We start from the raw sequence: 18,450 nt of genomic DNA, 5'->3' as shown, positions 1-18,450 counted from the left end.
CCTAGCCTCCCCTGTGCTATCTACATGTAATGCATCATCATGACTACCTATCATGTATGGATGTGTCAACGCCGACATTGAGATGGCTACATCCCTCTCACCCATAGGCGGAATTGTGTGTCTTGGCACCAACTCATCAGCCTCTAGCATGAGCATATCAAAGAACTCCATGTCTGTCATCTTTGCCTATGTCTCTAGGGAGCAGACCCACTCTACCTCTGCCTACATAGACCCTGACAACACCTAATGTGTCTCACTAGAGCATTGTCACTCTACCTTTGTCTCTACGAGTCTATTGGCACGTCCGGCACAGCTAAATGCTCTATCTTGTGAGCATGGTGGAGCTCAGTCTCACTGCGAAGGAGACGGGTCTCGTCTCTCATTCAAAGCATGCCAGCAACAAAATTGAGACCATGCTATCTCGAACATCAGATACATGCATAGGATATAACAAGCCACTGGGGGTGCCTCTGGAAATCACTAATGAGCCGTAATGCATCTGGAAAGACTTCTCCCTAAGCAGTGTCTGACACTAGCAAAAAATTTCCTTTTATGGGCATGTGTCTCTATTCTTGCATGCTAGCCCTTCTTGCTATTTTCAGCTTTCTTTTTGCATGTGATACACTGTTAGCTGCATCTAACACAGGCTACACCGAATATGCATCAAGCGGGAGATATCTATGGATGTCACAATATTTCCCACTCACTTTGTATAAGTCTTCTGCTCACTTGGAAGAAGGGATTGTGGGGAAAGTCTTTAAAAGGAAGCCTTTATGCAAGGAAGCTTCATTCTTGAGTATCCACTCTTGAGGATCCACTTTTGAGAACTCCCTCTCTCTAGAGTGTTCACTCTATGGCCCAGCCTTGAGCCTTGAGCTTAATGTTTATGCTTGAGAGGCTAGTGCTAACCATTGTAATTAGTGTAAGCTCTTCTTGATTAATCTAATCCTTATTTCTCATTAGTCTACTTCTTCTCTACATTTCATCTTGTCATGAAGTAGTATTACACTTTTATTATTCTAGATTTGACAAATGTATGTACTTCTTGCTAGTAACCACTCCTATTCTTCCATAAGCATTCGATTTGTGATATTTAGTATCAGTAATTAGGTTAATTAATTTCGGTCTTAATCTTGTAATTAGTGTGTGTTCCCTATTGTTTGCTTGTGTGTAGATAGGTTTTATGAAGCTCTAGCACCATTCACTTCGTGTGAGTAGCTATCGATGAAGTTCCATGATTGACATGTGGTAATTAATGTGTGCTTGGGGTTTCTAGTCTATGGTAAGTCACACTTCGGTGGGCTTGATGTGTGTAAGAGTTGTTTGATTAGTGATTAGAGTAGGTTTAGAGTTAGTCTTGCCATGGCTAACCTCTACTTGCAATGGAGAGGTGATCTCTTGAATCCTCTATTCCATTCATCCGATGCTCGTGCTTCCATGGGTTGCCGATCCACGGGTTTGATAATTTTGTGTGGGTTGCGATTAGGTCATGCTACAACGCCTCCCAACATACACCTCTATCTATATCCAATTTTACTTGAGCATCACGGGAGGGCCCCCCTTGCTAGGCAAGCAATAGTGTCAGTGATACTAGGTGGGAACCCCCTCCCTTTATCCTCACCAAAAGAGCTTGGTCCATAAGGGCACGAGAACACACACAATGCCACATCATCATCTTGCTCAAGGGCCGCTTGTCGGCCACTATCGTGTGGCATCGTCATGCCAAAATAGGCCCACGCACCGCCTGGAAACACCGCATGCAGGGTCAATGCAGCGCCACAATGTGCTCCCCCATAGCCACATACGTGATATCTCCTAAGGAGCCCTCTCCTTTGATGCCTTTAAGTGGCCTATAGCTCTTATACCCAGTAGCCTAGTCCAGCTTCTTGCTTATGGGATCATTCCGCACCACACATGGCACTAATCCACAGTCCTCGTCCTCTAAAGGCCTCCAAAATTCCCAGAACCCCTTCAAAAAATCCCTTGTCAAAAAGATTTCTTCCACCAATTTGAATCATTTGTAGTTTAATGCTCAAGAACTCAGTGACCGAGCTGTAAAACCCGAGTGAAAACCCTAGTCCTTGGCTTCAATCCTCGTGAACCCTGCACCTTCTCGGCTTTTTTGGGCTCTCCAATATTTGTAGTCAAAATTGGGAAAACCAATCTGGTCCCATCCGGCTTGCAAACCACCGTCGACTTTGAGCTTCAACATCTCCCTGGTCCAAGCTCTGATTGATGCGATGTGAACTCCTATGGTCTTCAAATATCATACACTTTGTATACAAACCCTTGCGATGCTACAAAACCTTCAGATGGCACATTAACTGAGGCCACCAATCTAGTATAGAACTAGCCTCAATGAAACTTAAACTGGCAATATCTTGGCAACCAGAACTCCAATTGCCAATCCGAAAGAACCACTGTGCACCATATGATGATCACTTCAGCCCCATGCATTCATACCAACTTTGATCCCCTCATCCGCAAGCTCCCAATCCGGTACGAATATGCAATGCACTCTAAATTCAAACTGACATAACTTCCTCATTGTAGCTCCAATGATGAGCCGTAAAGATAGGCATGTAGAGCACTTTGAGTACTGGAGTTCTAGTCCATAACCTCCCTCTTTTGATACATTCAAACATCTTATCTTTTTAGCATTACCAATATAATATTTGGCCCTTTAAAGCCGCATCTGGCATACATTTAGTCATTAAGCTTTCTTGTTACCAAGCCCTGATCACTGGTCAATAATCATGTAGAATTCAATTAGGCAAAATCTGCATCCTTTCGGTCTTTTTCTCATCATGGAAGCGGAGCTTCACGACATTCACCCCATGTGAACCTACACAGCCTCCGATTTATGCCAACTAGTCTTCTATCTGCATCTGCTATAAGCACTTAAGCTCTTTGCCATCATCAAGCTCATGTAATTGGTATGTACATGAAAAACAGTATAAGGTTTAAACCCTATCATCAATGGTCTAGCTTAATCATTTGGTAACTACCCATCGCAAATCTTTGAACCGTATCTGTTGTATCTCCAAAGCACTCAATTATGGAAAACCTGTTCAGTGAACCCCACCATACTCAAGTGCTCCGATTAATTATGCACATGGCTTTACCATCAAGCTCAATTTAGGGAACTCTGTCAAGCTCAAGTATGCCTTAGTCTGTCTGCACATGGAATGGCTATCAAGTTGTTCTTTTCAAGTTGTGGCAGCATAACCAACTTAAAAGATGTGAACCAAAGAAGTCAATTGGAAGGTAGCCATGTAAGGTTACTAACCACAAAACCCAAAACTCTTTCCTCTTATCTTAAATCCAAACAAAGAAAAACCTATGCCAAGCAACCTGCTACAAAAAAATACCCAATGTCCTTTGAATCCGTAACCTGCTCTTCAATAGCCCCCAGGATCAAATGGGATAAGACGGAATTGCCCAAACAATGGAGCAACATAATATTCACATGAGCATACATTTCCTGTATCAATCAACATCAAACATCTCTGGTGCAGGCTTGCTATTCCTGGATCCAATAGGAAGCAACCACAATGCATATCCAAAAGTATCCATCCATATTGAACCTGCTTTCCAAGATCCTTAAAATCTCTTGGATCAAATACCCTCAAGATCACATAGCATTGATGGGCCCCACAATATACTAAAGCATCACCTGAAGCATAGTGTAGCACCCACATCCCATAAATTGTTGGCAACTTTAGCTCGTTACGAGCAAGTATTAAAGAGAACTGACTCCCTTTTACTCGCAGCCAAAACAACACTGACATAAGAATCATCAGAAATAATATCCAAACCCAACCATAGCATGCATATTGTCCAAGGAAATGAATAAGATTGTGCACTTTTTGTAGTACCAAGGAGGATTTAGCATCATGACCCCCTCTAGCTTCATAGCCATCACGAAGAACCTAGGAACAATCTGCACCTATACCATTAGAGGATTTTTTACATGGGATTTCAGCTTGATCATGGGAAACAACTTTAGCTTGTAAATATTCATCCACAACATCCTTAGGAAAACCAGCCTTCAAAGACTCACCATTCATCAGAATTGTAGGAGTTACCTCCTCATGCAACCCCTGTATAAGCATAGAAGTAGAATCCCCATGGATAACTTGTTCACAACCAACGTGATCTAGACAATCTTCAAACTCATCAATGTTGTCCTTTGTTTCCTCGTTTGCATCCATGCTACTTAACAACCCATCATAATATTGCAAACATTCTTCTGACACCCTCTCTAAAGTGGTACATGCATCAGAAAGCTCTTCTATACTATTCTAATCATCTCCTTTGAATCTGGTCAAGAAACCATTAATTATGGCATCTCCTTCTTCTTTTGTGATAACAACACCTGCAATCATATTTTTTGTAGCAACCATAGACTCAAAGGCATTGTCAGGCTCATCCTGTGTTGGCTCCACAATCTCTATCACTTCATCAACTATTGTATAAATAATAACTTTATTAATGCAATCATATGTAGCAAACTTTATTAATGCAATCATAACTTTATTGTCTTGCTCGGCTATAGTACTGATAGATCCTTTAGTATCCTATAGAGGCTCATCTTCTTGATGAACTCCTTGAAAACATCCCATGCCAAGGTTAGTTCCTGGTGAAACACTTGATGTACAGTGTACGTCTTCACTGGAATCATTATTAGAGGTAACTTCCATGCAAGCAATCTTTGAAAAAAATTCATATATTTTTGTTTCAACATTAAATTCATTATTTACATTTGCTAGGTTGCTCAAAATATGGTCCTATGTGACTGAATCTGCTACTTCCAAAGCAGTATTTGCCTTGGCTTTACTTCTTGTTGTCGAAACGTGTTCCCAAAATTCATCATAGTTGAGGAACTGCACCTGATCCCCTTCACCTTAACTGAAGACAATCTGGCTTTGTTCAGTAATTTGCTTCATTGCCAATTCGATAATCCTTGAGTTTTCATGAACAAATCCATCCGCAAAATAGTCCCACTGTGTGGGATATTTGTGTCCTTGAAAAGCACCACATTGTTCCCATACGACATCAGGTGCCATCTCCACCTCATCGTCAATTTGCTTTTTCATCTTCATGGCTTTCACTTCGAGCAAACATCCTTGAACTAATTGAGCATATTCAACAAATCAGGAACTGCTATATTTTTTTCAAATCCCTTCGAATGGAAATCTTCAATAAATTGTACCAATTGTTCTAGCATCTCCATCTCACCTCCCACCCTCGCTCATTTCACGTCGGGTTCACCAAATATGTTGGGGGATATGTGTTCGAAAGGTGATTCAAGAAGGCACGAGGCCTCTGGCTATGAGAGGTGAGAGAGAGAGAGAGAGAGAGAGAGAGAGAGAGAGAGAGAGAGAGAACCGTAGACAATGATAGCTCTGGTAATCACCATAATCATGAATAAGTTGAGTACATCTTAATCAATACCCAAGGTGGCCGTTAACGGCACCATCACTTGGTTTACACTAGGATTAAGGAGTTTAAGCTCCTTACGAAGATTAAGCGGGTCATTAACAACACCATCAATTGGATTAAACTGAAGTCAAGGAGTTTAAGCTCCCTTTACAAAGAATTTAAGAGAAGTTAATCAAGCCCATGTTGTGTGAGTGTCCAAAGACCATGAAAAACAGTGTCACTGACGGTAACAAACACCGATCATCGTAGCGAGCGCGATCGCTCCCTCGGTTCTCCTCTGCTTGCTTTCGTAATGATGATGGAGCTCCTCTCTTCCTCGATTGACAAGAAGAGATCTTTCAATCTTGCTATGTTAGCTCTCAAAAGCTCTCTCCCTTTGTGTTGTTTTTCCCCCAAAAAAAACTCCAACTCTCCACTCTCCAAAAAAAAAAATCCTTCTATGGACGTGGCCTCCAAAATTCCCAAAACCCCTTCAAAATATCCCTTGTGAAAAAGATTTTTTCCACCAACTTGAATCATTTGTAGTTTAATGCTCACGAACCCGATGATCAGGCCATAAAACTCAAGTGAAAGCCCTAGTCCCCGACTTCAATCCTCGTGAACCCCACCCCTTCTTTTTGGGCCCTCCAATCTTCACAGTCAAAATTGGGAAAACCAATTTGGTCCCATCCGTTGTCGACTTTGAACTTCAACATCTTACCAATTTGAACTTTGATTGACGAGTCGTGAACTCCTATGGTCTTATTGTACACTTTGCATAAAAACCCTTGCGAGGCTGCAAAACCTTTAGATGGCACATTAATCGACGCAAATAATCTGGTACAGAATTGGCCCCCAAAGAAACTTAAAATGGTAGTATCTTGGCAACCAGAAGTCCGATTGCCGATCTGAAAGGATCTACATGCACCATATGATGAGCACTATAGGCCCATGCATCCATACCAACTTTGACCCCTCATCTGTAACCACCCAATCCGATAAAGATCTGCAATGCACTCCAAATTCAAACCGACATAACTTCCTCACCATACCTCCAATTGAGGAGCCGTAAAGACAGGCATGTAGATCACTTCGAGTACTATAGTTCTAATCCATAAACCCCCCTCTTATGACAAATTCAAAAATCTTCACTTTTTATGTTAGACAAGGGGAACTAAAACCTAGGAGTCCACCTCCCAACCACCCACTATATAGCATGGCTCCTAGCCCTTTGCCCTAGTTGGACTCCCTTCCACACTGCCTAGCCCGGCCTTGCCCTTGTCTAGTCCAGCCTTGCCGTTGTCTTGACATTACTCCCCCCTTAAAGAAGAGTTTTTGTCCTCGAAAACAAAAGTGGGGAACTTCTTCTTAAGAACACTAATGTTTTCCCAAGTGGTACCTTCCTCAGGTCGATCTTTCCACTTAATTAAGGCTTGTTGACGTACATGATGACGTGTATGTAACTCATGATAGTCGAGAATACGTTCAGGTTCATGCGATAAGGTAGGAGGTTCAACGAAATCAACCAAAATCTGTTGGTCAATGACATTGTCGTCCCCATGTAACCGCTTACGTAAACCGCTTACATGAAACACCGGATGAACACGAGAATGTGTAGGTAGCAATAATTTGTAGGCACGATCACCTACTCGCTTGAGTATTTTGAAAGGCCCACAATATCGGGGAGATAATTTAGGTGTTGGCCCAATTTTCAGACTTTCTGAATGTTCTGGCGCATTTAAAAATACTTCCTCTCCTTCCTCAAAGGTAACTTGCCGACGTTTCTCATCAGCATACTTCTTATACCGATCCTGTGCTTGTCGAACATTCTGACGAGCGAGTTTCAGCATATTCATGTGGTCTTGGAGAAAATCCTTAACCTGTTGAAGCTTTTCGGTTGCCAACCCCACCGTAACGGGTGACCTAGGTTGAAACCCATACATGAGCATGAAAGGACTAAATCCAGATGTGACATGCTTAGCACTATTGTAGGCAAACTCGAGAATAGGTAAGTATTCTTCCCAGTTTGACTGCTTTTTGCTGACGTATGCTCTTAGCATATCCTCTAGCACTTGGTTAACTCCTTCAATCTGACCATCTGTTTCTGGATGATCGGTTGTACTGAGGTTTAGTTGTGTACCCAATCGTTTGAACACAGCCCTCCAAAAATGACTGTTAAACTTGGGATCACGATCACTAACGATGTTACTTGGCAAGCCATACAACTTGTATAGATTGTCCACAAATAACTTGGCTAGTTCTAGTGTCTTAAGCGTTGATTTGGTTGGAATAAACTTACATAGTTTAGTCAACCGATCTACGACCACCCATACTGAGTCATGACCTTGTACAGTGGTTGGTAAACCCACAATAAACTCGATAGAGATACTTTCCCATTTTCCAATGGGAATCTCCAAAGCATGTAAGAGTCCTCCTGCTTTCAGGCGCTCTGCTTTGTTAACTTGACATTTTTGGCAATGCAAGACATAAGCTTGAACAAAGCCATGTATACCTGGCCAGTAAAACTGTCATCGTACGAGAGCATAAGTTTTTCTAATACCTGGGTGCCCTGCACTTGGAATATCATGACATTCATAAAGAATTTGGCGCCAATGTCTGTGTCCGTCGATACACAAACTCTCCCCTTATGGAGTAGGTACCCATTGTCGATGGTGAAATGCTTCTGTCGCTGTAGTTCATCACTCGATAGAGGAGAACTAGGTGTGGAGGTTAACGTTACACTACCATCATTGGAGTGAGAAGGATCCCTCATTTGTACATGGCTCCACACTTTGGAATATGCTTCATCATGCTCATATTTGTCTTTGAGAGAATCCAAAAATTCACTATGAAGTTCCGTAAACAAGAGAGCATTGATCTTTGGCATACGACTTAGAGCGTCAGCCACCACATTGTATCGTCCTTTACGATACCGAATCTTGGCATCATATCCCTCAAGAATCTCGGCCCTTCAAATCCGTTTGTTGTGTAAACCATTTGATGCTTTCATGGTCAAACACAATCTCAAATTGAGCACCATACAAATAATGCCGCCATGTTTTTAAGGCAGACACTATTGCATAGAGTTCGTGCTCATAAGCAGAGTAGTTCTGTTGAGCTGCATCAAGCTTCTTACTTTCAAATGCAATTGGATGTCCGTCTAACAGGACTGCTCCAATAGCATGGTCATTGGCATCAGTTTCCAAAACAAATGGTTTCAAAGGATCCACAATAGCTAGTATGGGAGTTGTAGCTAATGATCCTTGAGCCTATCGAAACTGTGTTGTTGAGCAAGTCCCCACTGAAAAGCTTTGCCTTTCCCTTTCAGTTGATCCGTCGTGGGAACAGCAATATTAGCATAGTTTTTAACGAACCTTTGGTAAAAACCTGCAAATCCTTAAAAAATCTGTAACTCTTCCAGATTTTTAGGAGGAGGCCATTGCCGGATTGTATCCACTTTGGATTGATCCATATATAGCCCATTAGCTGAAATAACATGCCCCAGATAGTGAATTTCTTCTTTCAAAAAATCACACTTAGATTCCTTGGCATATAATTTATTTGTTCGTAACAATTTGAACACCTGCCTTAGATGTTGTAAGTGTTCTTCTTCAGAAGCACTGTAGACTAGAATTTCATCGAGAAAAATGATGACAAATTTGCCCAAGTACGGCTTCAAGACACTATCCATAAGTGTCATGAATGTTGCGGGCGCATTGGTTATACCAAAGGGCATCACCAAGAACTCGTAGTGTCCAAACCTTGTTCGGAATGAAATTTTGGGTATATCAGCAAGTTGAATACGGACTTGGTGATAACCTGGCCGCAAGTCTATTTTCGTCGAACAACTCATCCACTCGTGGCCATGGGTACTTGTTCTTAATTGTAACCGCATTTAAGCCACGATAGTCTACGCACATGCGCATACTGCCGTCTTTTTTCTTCACTAATAGGATAGGAGAAGCCCATGGTGAAGAACTGGGTTGGATAAACCCTCTGCTAAGGTAGTCAGCAAGCTAACGTTCCACCTCAGCAGCTTTAGAGTAACTCATACGGTAGGGCGGTTTACTGACAGGTTTACTGCCTGCAACCACATCGATACTATGTTGCACCGATCGTGTCGAGACGGATAATCCTGGTGGAAAATCATTAGGAAAAACATCTTGAAATTCCTTTATTTTTTTTTGTAACTCACTAGCAACGTTTGCTTGTTTGGAAGTAGCCATTGGTGGCAGAGATGAGAGAGAAGCATGCGGCGTTGAGGAATGTTCAACAGATTCAATGTTAGAGAGAAAATGAGACAATGAGTAACACAAGAAAACTTGATCTATTTCATTATCAAAAACGAGCTGCATAAGCTCAGCTATACATATCAATGGTGAAGAAGGTACATTCTTCTCTCCTAACAACAACACATGTGCGCCATGGGATTCGAACATCAAGCTGTTGTGCTCATAGCTACGCTTCAGTGATGGTCCTAGGTTATGCAACCACTCCCTACCAAGGACCACGTCTGCCCTCTCCATGTTCATAACCTGAAAATCCAAGGATGTGGAGTAACCTTGTACTTCCAACGGAACAGCTCGGACTTGAGTATCCCAGATTTCAGTATCATGTCCATTCATCATTGCTACCTTGTAGCAGTGGGTACTCGGAGTTTGAGGAAATTTGAGTTTTTTCACCAATCCGTAATTGATGAAATTGTGAGTAGCATCATCATCTACCAAGATGCGCACCTTGTGCCCTTGCAGAGATCCGTGCATACGTACTAACTCATGTGGTCTGAAGGTCTATTGCCACATGGAAGCTGTGAGACAGCATTCATGCACCACCTCGGTGTGTGTTACTTCCACTGTAGAGAATCGTGAGGAAGACTCAAGAGGCAGCAGTTGCACCCTGTGCACTGCTTTCTCCTTGCATCAGATTTCTCCTTGGGAGAATCCTTTTTGACCGCTTCCTAAACATTGAAAACATAATTTCTCTTTCTTAGCTTTATCAAAGTCCTCAGGAGAGAGAGGACCTCTAGACCCCTTGGGTTTTTTGATGCTTCTGAATTGGCTACTATAAATTTCCTTTTATTGTGCCCATATTGTGTGCGTATTACCATGTGTATTAGCAGGCATGTGAGTATTATGTGCTTTCTTTTCATCTGGATCATCGTGAACATGTGCTTTCACTATGGCTTCCTCAAGTGTTTTAGGGTCTTGGGTCTTGACGTGCTTCTTAAGTTCTGGTGTCTTTTGGACATTGTCCTTCCCCTTAGGCTCATTGGAACCCTTGTTTTCCGTGGGCTTAGAATTTCTCTTAGCCCCTATTTGGAAATTGATTCGAGAAGCCACCATAGTATGGTGTATAACCGTCGATATGGTGCATGGCCTTTGGGAGTTGACATACTCCACCATTTCTTCAGTTAAGCTCGCATAAAATTGTTGCTTTTGCTCTCCAAAATCCAACTTTTTGAAGACAGTGGCTTTGAGTTGTAAGTCCCAAAACTTGTCTACATATTTGTGAATGGATTCGTAGGGAGAGAGCTTCAAGCTTCGCCATTCAGTGAGTACTTTGTCTTTGGCATCGGTGGCCAAAAACTGCTTCATAATGGAAGCTCTTAAAGCTTTCCATGTTTGTGGAGCTTCACCGTTGGCCCATAGGCTAGACCACCATTGTCTGGCGGACTTTTGAAAGTGCATAGCTACATGGTGTAGCTTAGAGGACTTCGTGAAGCCCTCATCTCCAAACGTCGCATCGAATTGTTGGATAAAGGCTAAGACTTTGTCCGTAGCACCAAAGGTGCCATCGTAGGTAAGGAAAGAGATGCTCTTCCCTCCCTCTTTGAACTTTTTGAGCTTGGATGACCTCTTCCACGTGGCACAGGATTTCCTATGGCCTCTTCTTTTTGATGGTTCAAAAGTTGCACCATCACTTTCTTCAAAAGATGAAGAATTTGAAGAAGATGGAGAAGAGGGTGACCTCTTTCTTGCCTTGATCTTCTTTGTCTTCACCATCACTTTCATAAGAGGAAGAGGATGAAGAAGATGGAGAAGACAGTGTCTTCTTTCTCGCCTTTTTCTTCTCTTGCTTTTTGTCATCTCTCTTTGCATTATGGTGTGGAGAAGCATGCGATGGTCTTTTCCATTTTGGAGGTGATGGAGAGCGTTTAGCCCGCCGTCTTTGTGGAGCCATCTCCACCGAGGTGGCAGGAGACTCACTTCTTTCTCATTCCTTCGGTGGAGGCTCTTGAATTCTCCTTTGGGAAGGAGATGCATCATCAAGAAGCAAATTTTGGAGCCCTTCGTATGGATCCTCTTCTTCTTCCCGAATCGGAGAGAGGCCTCTTTTGGAAGTCTCGCAAGGAGGCTTCCTAGGTCTCTCTCGTCATGGTGGGGAACTTGGAGAATCCCATGAGCACAAACCTGCCGTTGCACTTCACTTAGAGGAATGGATTGCCCGTAGCTTGTTGAAGCCTAGAGATAAGATGTTAACAAGCATCGGGGCATCATTAGTAGCCTGCTCATTAGAAAAATCAAAGTTGTCAACATTAATTTCACTCTCTTTACTATTGTCAGCCATTCTAACAACTTTTAGGTGTACTTTGGCACTTCAAGCCCTAGTTGCTACTCCTCTTTACCCCTTTAGAAAAAGCACTCAAGCTACTGTACCGATGGCTCGAATACCATTAATTTCAAGGAATAGAAGAGAGGGTCATTCAACACCAAAACAACACCAGCTCCTGTCAAGCTTCTAATAGCTCAATAGTGGTTAAGCCGTAGGCAAGCCCCGTAGGACTCCACTATTAAGACCATAGCTCTCGACGGTGATGCCCCGTTATTTGCACGAAGGCAGACGCACTGCAAGGCTGAAAAATCCCTATTCTACTTACTCACATGCAATTAATAATACCAACCATTTATAGCTAGCTTGAGGACCTCCCTTCTTGAGCAAGAAAAGAGAAACCTTGTGCTCTGATACCAATGTAACATTTAATGGCCTAGTAACTTGTGTGTAGCGAAAAATAGCATTAACATAGTGAGCATTTCATTAGAATAGATTCCTAATGAGAATAACCAGAGTGCTTGGGTGGAGAGAGCAACAAAAAGTATAACACCTAGTTAGATAGCATGAACAATACTTCAAAAGAGAGAGAAATTAAGCAATTGACAACATTTGAGAACCGGATTTGCATGGAGCTAGTCCCCCTCCAAAAGGCTTTGTATTATGGTTTCTCCTTTCAAGAGAGACATTTTACAATACAATTCTTTGTGTTCCTTCAATACTAGCTGGTGCAATGAAGATGGAAACTTCAAGCTCTAAGAAAAACACTTATCAAACTCAACATCAATTCCCTCACGGTCTCAGACCCAAGACCTCACACACCTTTGAAGATGGTGAGAGCTAGCGGGGTATGAGAGTAGATTGAGAGGAAGAAGGAGTAGTCTTACGAGAAAGATGTACATCTCCTCACATAATCACTCATATTAGCATAGCTTAGCTTAGTAATTAGCATGGTAGAGGAGATGAGCATGCATTGAAGCTTGGCTCTTGGTTGGATTTGCATCACAAAGCCAAGAGTTGTTGGTGTAGGCCTCCCTTCTCACAAGCTTGGAGTAGGTGATAAGCTTTCCATTAAAGCTTGAGAAGGAGAGAGAGAGTCTTCTTACTTCACACATGAGTTTGTGTGAGTGTGTGTGGATAATGCCTTTGAAAAATCAGCCCCCCCCCCCCCCCCCCCCCCCCCCCTCTCTTTCTCTTGGTCAACCCCTCTTGCTATTTGCTCATGCTCACACCCTATTGGACCTCCCCAGGCTTAGCCAATGGAAATTAAGCAGCATAAGTGAATGCCTTCTGACATGTGTCCCCCTTTTCCCTTTTGTGAGAGCTTTTGCTAATTAATTAATGCAACTAAACTCTCATTGCACCCCTTTGTCTCCTATCCAATAGGAATCAAGCAAGCCATTGGGTTGTTGAATGCTCATTGGACCCCTTGGGAAACTGTCCAATAGTCTTTTAAAGAGATTAACTCCTATTGGTTCGTTTATTTAGTGTTTTTAAATTAAGTAAAATAGATTTACTCTATCCTAATTCTCATTGGTCCACCTCCAAGCCCATCCAATAGGATTTGAGGACACCTTGTGGGCATCTAGGCTAGGGAGCTGACATGTGTCCCTCATTCCCTTTTTGTAAAGGGAGCTTGTGTGTATGACTCTGTGTGTGTGTGTGTGTGTGTGTGTGTGTGTGTGTGTGTGTGTGTGTGTGTGTGTGTGTGTGTGTGTGTGTGTGTGTGTGTTGTTGGGGTATAAAGCCCAATGTGGTCGCCCAGGTAAGTGGGCGGGCCGCCAGGTATGTACACATATTCTTTTGTAAAAACCTAATAAGAACTCACTATGCTCTACACATTACAGTAGAGCGAGTTCACCATATCGTCGTGCTCTTCTTCTCGCACTCTCTCTCGCGTCGCACTTCCGCTCATACCCCTTCAACTGCTTTCAGAGCTCAGATCGAGGCTCGGGGCAGCACTGCAAGAGGCTAGAGTCACCAGCTTAGATTGGAGTGAAATTCGACAGGCGAAAACACGGCCCCAAATCTCGTGGGCGAGCTCGAAGGGCTCGGTGTTGTCAGAATTTCATTCTGAGGTCATCTCGGCCACCGTTCGGCTTCGACAAAGGTCTGCGCAGGCCATTTTCGACTACGTGGTCTCGGCGGGTGCAGATCCGACTCTGCAAATTTGGGGTTTTCGGCCTACGACTGTAGGTGCTGAGGATATCGACACTCCCAGAGTGTTGATTTGTGGCTGTCTACACATCGAAGGACGGCTCACAGTTCTTGGAGGCGTATCACTTACGACACGGGCGCATCTACACACAGACTGTAGGCGACATCCACTAGTTCATCAGGTAGCTTGTGTTTGCTGCTTGATATTCCAGATTTCATCCTGACATTGCAGGTACTTCCACATGGGATGTATTGTCAGAGATGATGTATGTCTGTTGAGGGTTTGCTGGTTGTGAGTCACGCAGCAAACAACCGCCGCAGCGGTTACAGCATACAGTGGGAAATTTGTGGATGTATGACTTTGTGGGAAGTCTATGTACTGTCAGATTTACTGCAGCCTTCGTTGAGGGTCGAGTGAGGTTTTATTGAGCTGGGGGATTCTCGAATGTTGAGATCCTTTCGGTGATACAGGTCTTGGAGCGATCCCTCGAGCACCCTTAGATAGGCAGCTAGGATGTATTCACTGTGAGTTAGACAGTTGGGATTGCATCTTTGCTTTACTGCCGTTGAGGCATTGTCGCAGTCTATGCTTACAGGACAGTGACAGGACAGTGAGAGACAGTACAGGTGCAGGACAGGTTTACCCGCAGCTTACAGTGTCAGAGAGACTGTTTTTTGAGCTGTTTTTTGGTCTGTTTTTAGTACACCAGAGCCATTTTACAAAGGAGACTCTGCCAAAATTTCTGCAGAATTTGAAGCTTTCTTGGTTCATTTGACAGGTTGATATTGGTTCAGAGGTCAGTTTACAGGGGAAACTCTGCCGAATTTTTCCCAGAAAAGTAAACTCCTGTGAAGCGTAGCTATGGCTGAATCACAGGACACTGCTCTTTACAATATCAAGAAGCTGGATGGAACCAATTTCCCATTGTGGAAGAAGCAGATTTGGCACGTGCTAGTACAAAAGAAGCAGATAAAACCTATAAAGCTCAAGGGGATAAAACCAGAAGATATGGACGAAGATGAATGGAGCAAAATGGATGAATTAGCACTTTTCTACCATTATGCTGACTTTGGCAGAAAGCGTTTACTTCAATGTAGCAGACGAGATTATCAAGCATGGTTAAAGCTGAGTGATCTTTATGAGAAGCAGAGTGCAGCTTCACAGGTATACTGGCTTAAGAAGCTTGTTGACTTGAAGATGAAAGAAGGGACACCTATGTCCAATCATTTGAATGAAGTCAACACAATCTATAGTCAGTTGTCAGCTCAAGGTGTCAAGTTTGATGAACCTGTTAGAGCTATGTTCCTGTTGATCACATTGCCGGAAAGTTGGGACACTTTTCGCACAGCTTTGAGTAATTCTGCACCTCCAGATGGTTTGAACATAGCACTGGAAGAAACCAATAGAAAGACAATGAACAAACACTGTTGCAGAGGATGACAGTCTAGTGTCAGGAGACATCTACTTCTTGAAGAATACAATGGACCCGGCTCTTCTTACAGCATCTGATGGAAATGCACTGAGTGACTGGATTATAGACTCAGGGGCATCACTTCATGTGTCTCCAAACAAGGAGTGGTTTACTTGATGATGCTGGCTACGTCACCACTTTTGGACAGAACATGTGGAAGATATCCAAGGGTTCTATGACAGTAGCACATGGAGTAAAGTCTGGAGGACTTTACATGATTTATGTATCAAATGTCTCTAAAAATGTAATCAATGTAACCGAGCAGCCGAACGTTTCTTTGTGGCATAGCCGGTTAGGACATATGTCCAAAAAGGGAATGGAAATCTTGTCTCGTTCTGGTTATTTGCCTGGCTTTTCATTTAATGATTTTGAATTATGTGAACATTGTCTGTATGGTAAGCAAACACAGTAGCCACATAAGCATAGAAGCAGTAGAAGAGATACACAGTTGGCACTTGTTCATAGTGATTTGTGTGGACCTATGCTTAACTTATCTCTAGGGGGAGCTTCTTCCTTTATGACATTTATAGATGATTACTCGAGGAAAGTATGGGTTTACTTTCTCAAGCACAAGGATGAAGCGTTTAGTGTTTTCAAAACGTTTGTGACACTTGTGGAGAATCAGAGTGGCAAGAAGCTTAAATGCTTACGCACTGACAATGGTGGAGAGTATGTTTCAAAGGCCTTTCAGGACTTTTGTGAGTCAAAAGGTATAAAACGTGAACTTACTGCTCCTTACAATCCTCCTCAAAATGGTGTTGCTGAGAGGATGAATAGGACCATACAAGAGAAGGTCAGAAGTATGTTGTCTAATGCACAGCTGCCAAATGGGTTTTGGTCTGAAGCTGTATCAACAGCTGTTCATCTTGTAAATAGATCTCCTAGCAAGGTTTTGCAGAAGGATTCAGTGCCAGAGATGGTATGGTCAAGCAAAATTCCCTCATACAAGCATCTTAGAGTCTTTGGCTGTGAGGCATATACTCACGTTCCAAAGGAATTTAGGAACAAACTTGAGCCAAAGAGTAGAAAGTGCATCTTTCTAGGCTATGGTAATTCTGGTGAGATGGGGTACAGACTTTGGGATCCCGAATCCAGAAAGGTTGTCCGCAGCAATGATGTTCACTTTAATGAATCCAAATATCATTCTAAACCAGAGAGGGTTGAGGAGATTAGAAGAGTTGTCTTCCAAGAAGATGGACCTGCACGTGCAAGACAAAATGTCAGGGCTCAAGAGGAGCAAGGACAGGATAGATTGGAACCACAGGTTGTGGCTGAGCCTGAGCCACCTATTGTGCATAGATCTGGACGTGTCACGCGACCTCCTGATAGGTTTGTTCCATCTATGAACTATGTCATGTTGACTGATTGCAATGAGCCTTCATGTTACAAGGAAGCAGTGCAAATGAAGGACTCCGGGAATTGGCAATTGGCCATGCAGTCAGAGATGACAGCTCTGCATAAAAACAAGACATGGAAGCTAGTTAAATTACCACAGGGCAAAAAGGCTCTACCTTGTAAATGGGTTTACAGGTATAAGATCACCGCTCATGATAGTCAGCCAAAGTACAAAGCAAGGCTTGTTGCCAAGGGCTTTAAGCAAGAACAAGGCATTGACTTTGATGAAGTCTTCTCTCCGATGGTCAAAATGACTACATTGAGATGCTTTCTTGCATTGGTTGCCATATTAGATTTGGTGTTGCACCAAATGGATGTCAAGACAGCGTTCTTGCATGGTGATTTAGATGTGGAAATTTACATGCAACAGCCAGAAGGGTTTGTTGAGAAAGGCAAGGAAGATTGGGTATGCCAGTTGTTAAAGAGTCTTTATGGCTTAAAACAATCACCGAGGGCATGGTACCATAAATTCCACAAGTTTATGCTTTCTCAAGGCTACAAACGTAGTGAGTTCGATCACTGTCTATATACAAAGAAGGCTAAGGATGGTAGTTGGTTGATCCTTATTTTGTATGTGGATGACATGTTGATTGCTGGCAAGCACTTGGAAGAAATTTCAGCTTTGAAGTCAAAGATGGCAAAATCGTTTGACATGAAAGACATGGGTGAGGCAAGTCATATACTTGGTATGCGCATTGAGAGAGACAGATCAAACAAGTTGATTTGGTTATCTCAAACAGAGTATATTGACAAGGTTTTGCAACGTTTCAATATGGAGAAGGGAAAGGCATTGAGTGTTCCATTGCCACCATATGTGAAACTTAGCAAACAAGATTGTCCTGTGTCTGAGGAAGAACAGGCTGAAATGGATAAGATTCCATATGCGTCTGCAGTGGGTAGTTTGATGTATGCAATGATTGCTACTCGCCCATACATTGCATTTGCAGTGGGAGTAGTAAGTCGATACATGTCAAACCCAGGCAAGAAACATTGGGAGGCAGTGAAAGGAATATTGAGATACCTGAAAGCTACAAAGAGTATGCATATATGCTATGGGAGTCAGGAGCTAAGTGTAAAGGGTTTTACAGACTCAGATTATGCAGGTGACTTAGACAACCGAAGGTCTACGTCAGGGTATGTCTTTACATTGGCTGGTGGAGCAGTATCATGGCGTTCTAGATTACAAGATTGTGTTACTCAGTCTACTACAGAGGCTGAATATGTTGTAGCATCAGAGGCATGCAAAGAATCAATTTGGCTTAATCGACTAGTAACAGATTTGGGAATCAAAGAAGAGATGCCTGTGTTATATTGTGATAGTCAAAGTGCTATACAATTGGCTCGCAATCCAGTTTATCACTCAAAGACAAAGCATGTGGATGTAAAGTATCATTTCATCCAGGAAATGCTCGAGGATAAGCAACTTCAGCTTGTCAAAGTTCACACCACAGAA

The sequence above is a fragment of the Adiantum capillus-veneris genome, chromosome 24 (genome assembly GCF_014529385.1).
Source record: "Adiantum capillus-veneris isolate H3 chromosome 24, ASM1452938v2, whole genome shotgun sequence".
In the NCBI taxonomy this organism is placed as follows: Eukaryota; Viridiplantae; Streptophyta; class Polypodiopsida; order Polypodiales; family Pteridaceae; genus Adiantum; species Adiantum capillus-veneris.
This window is presented reverse-complemented; position numbering follows the sequence as displayed.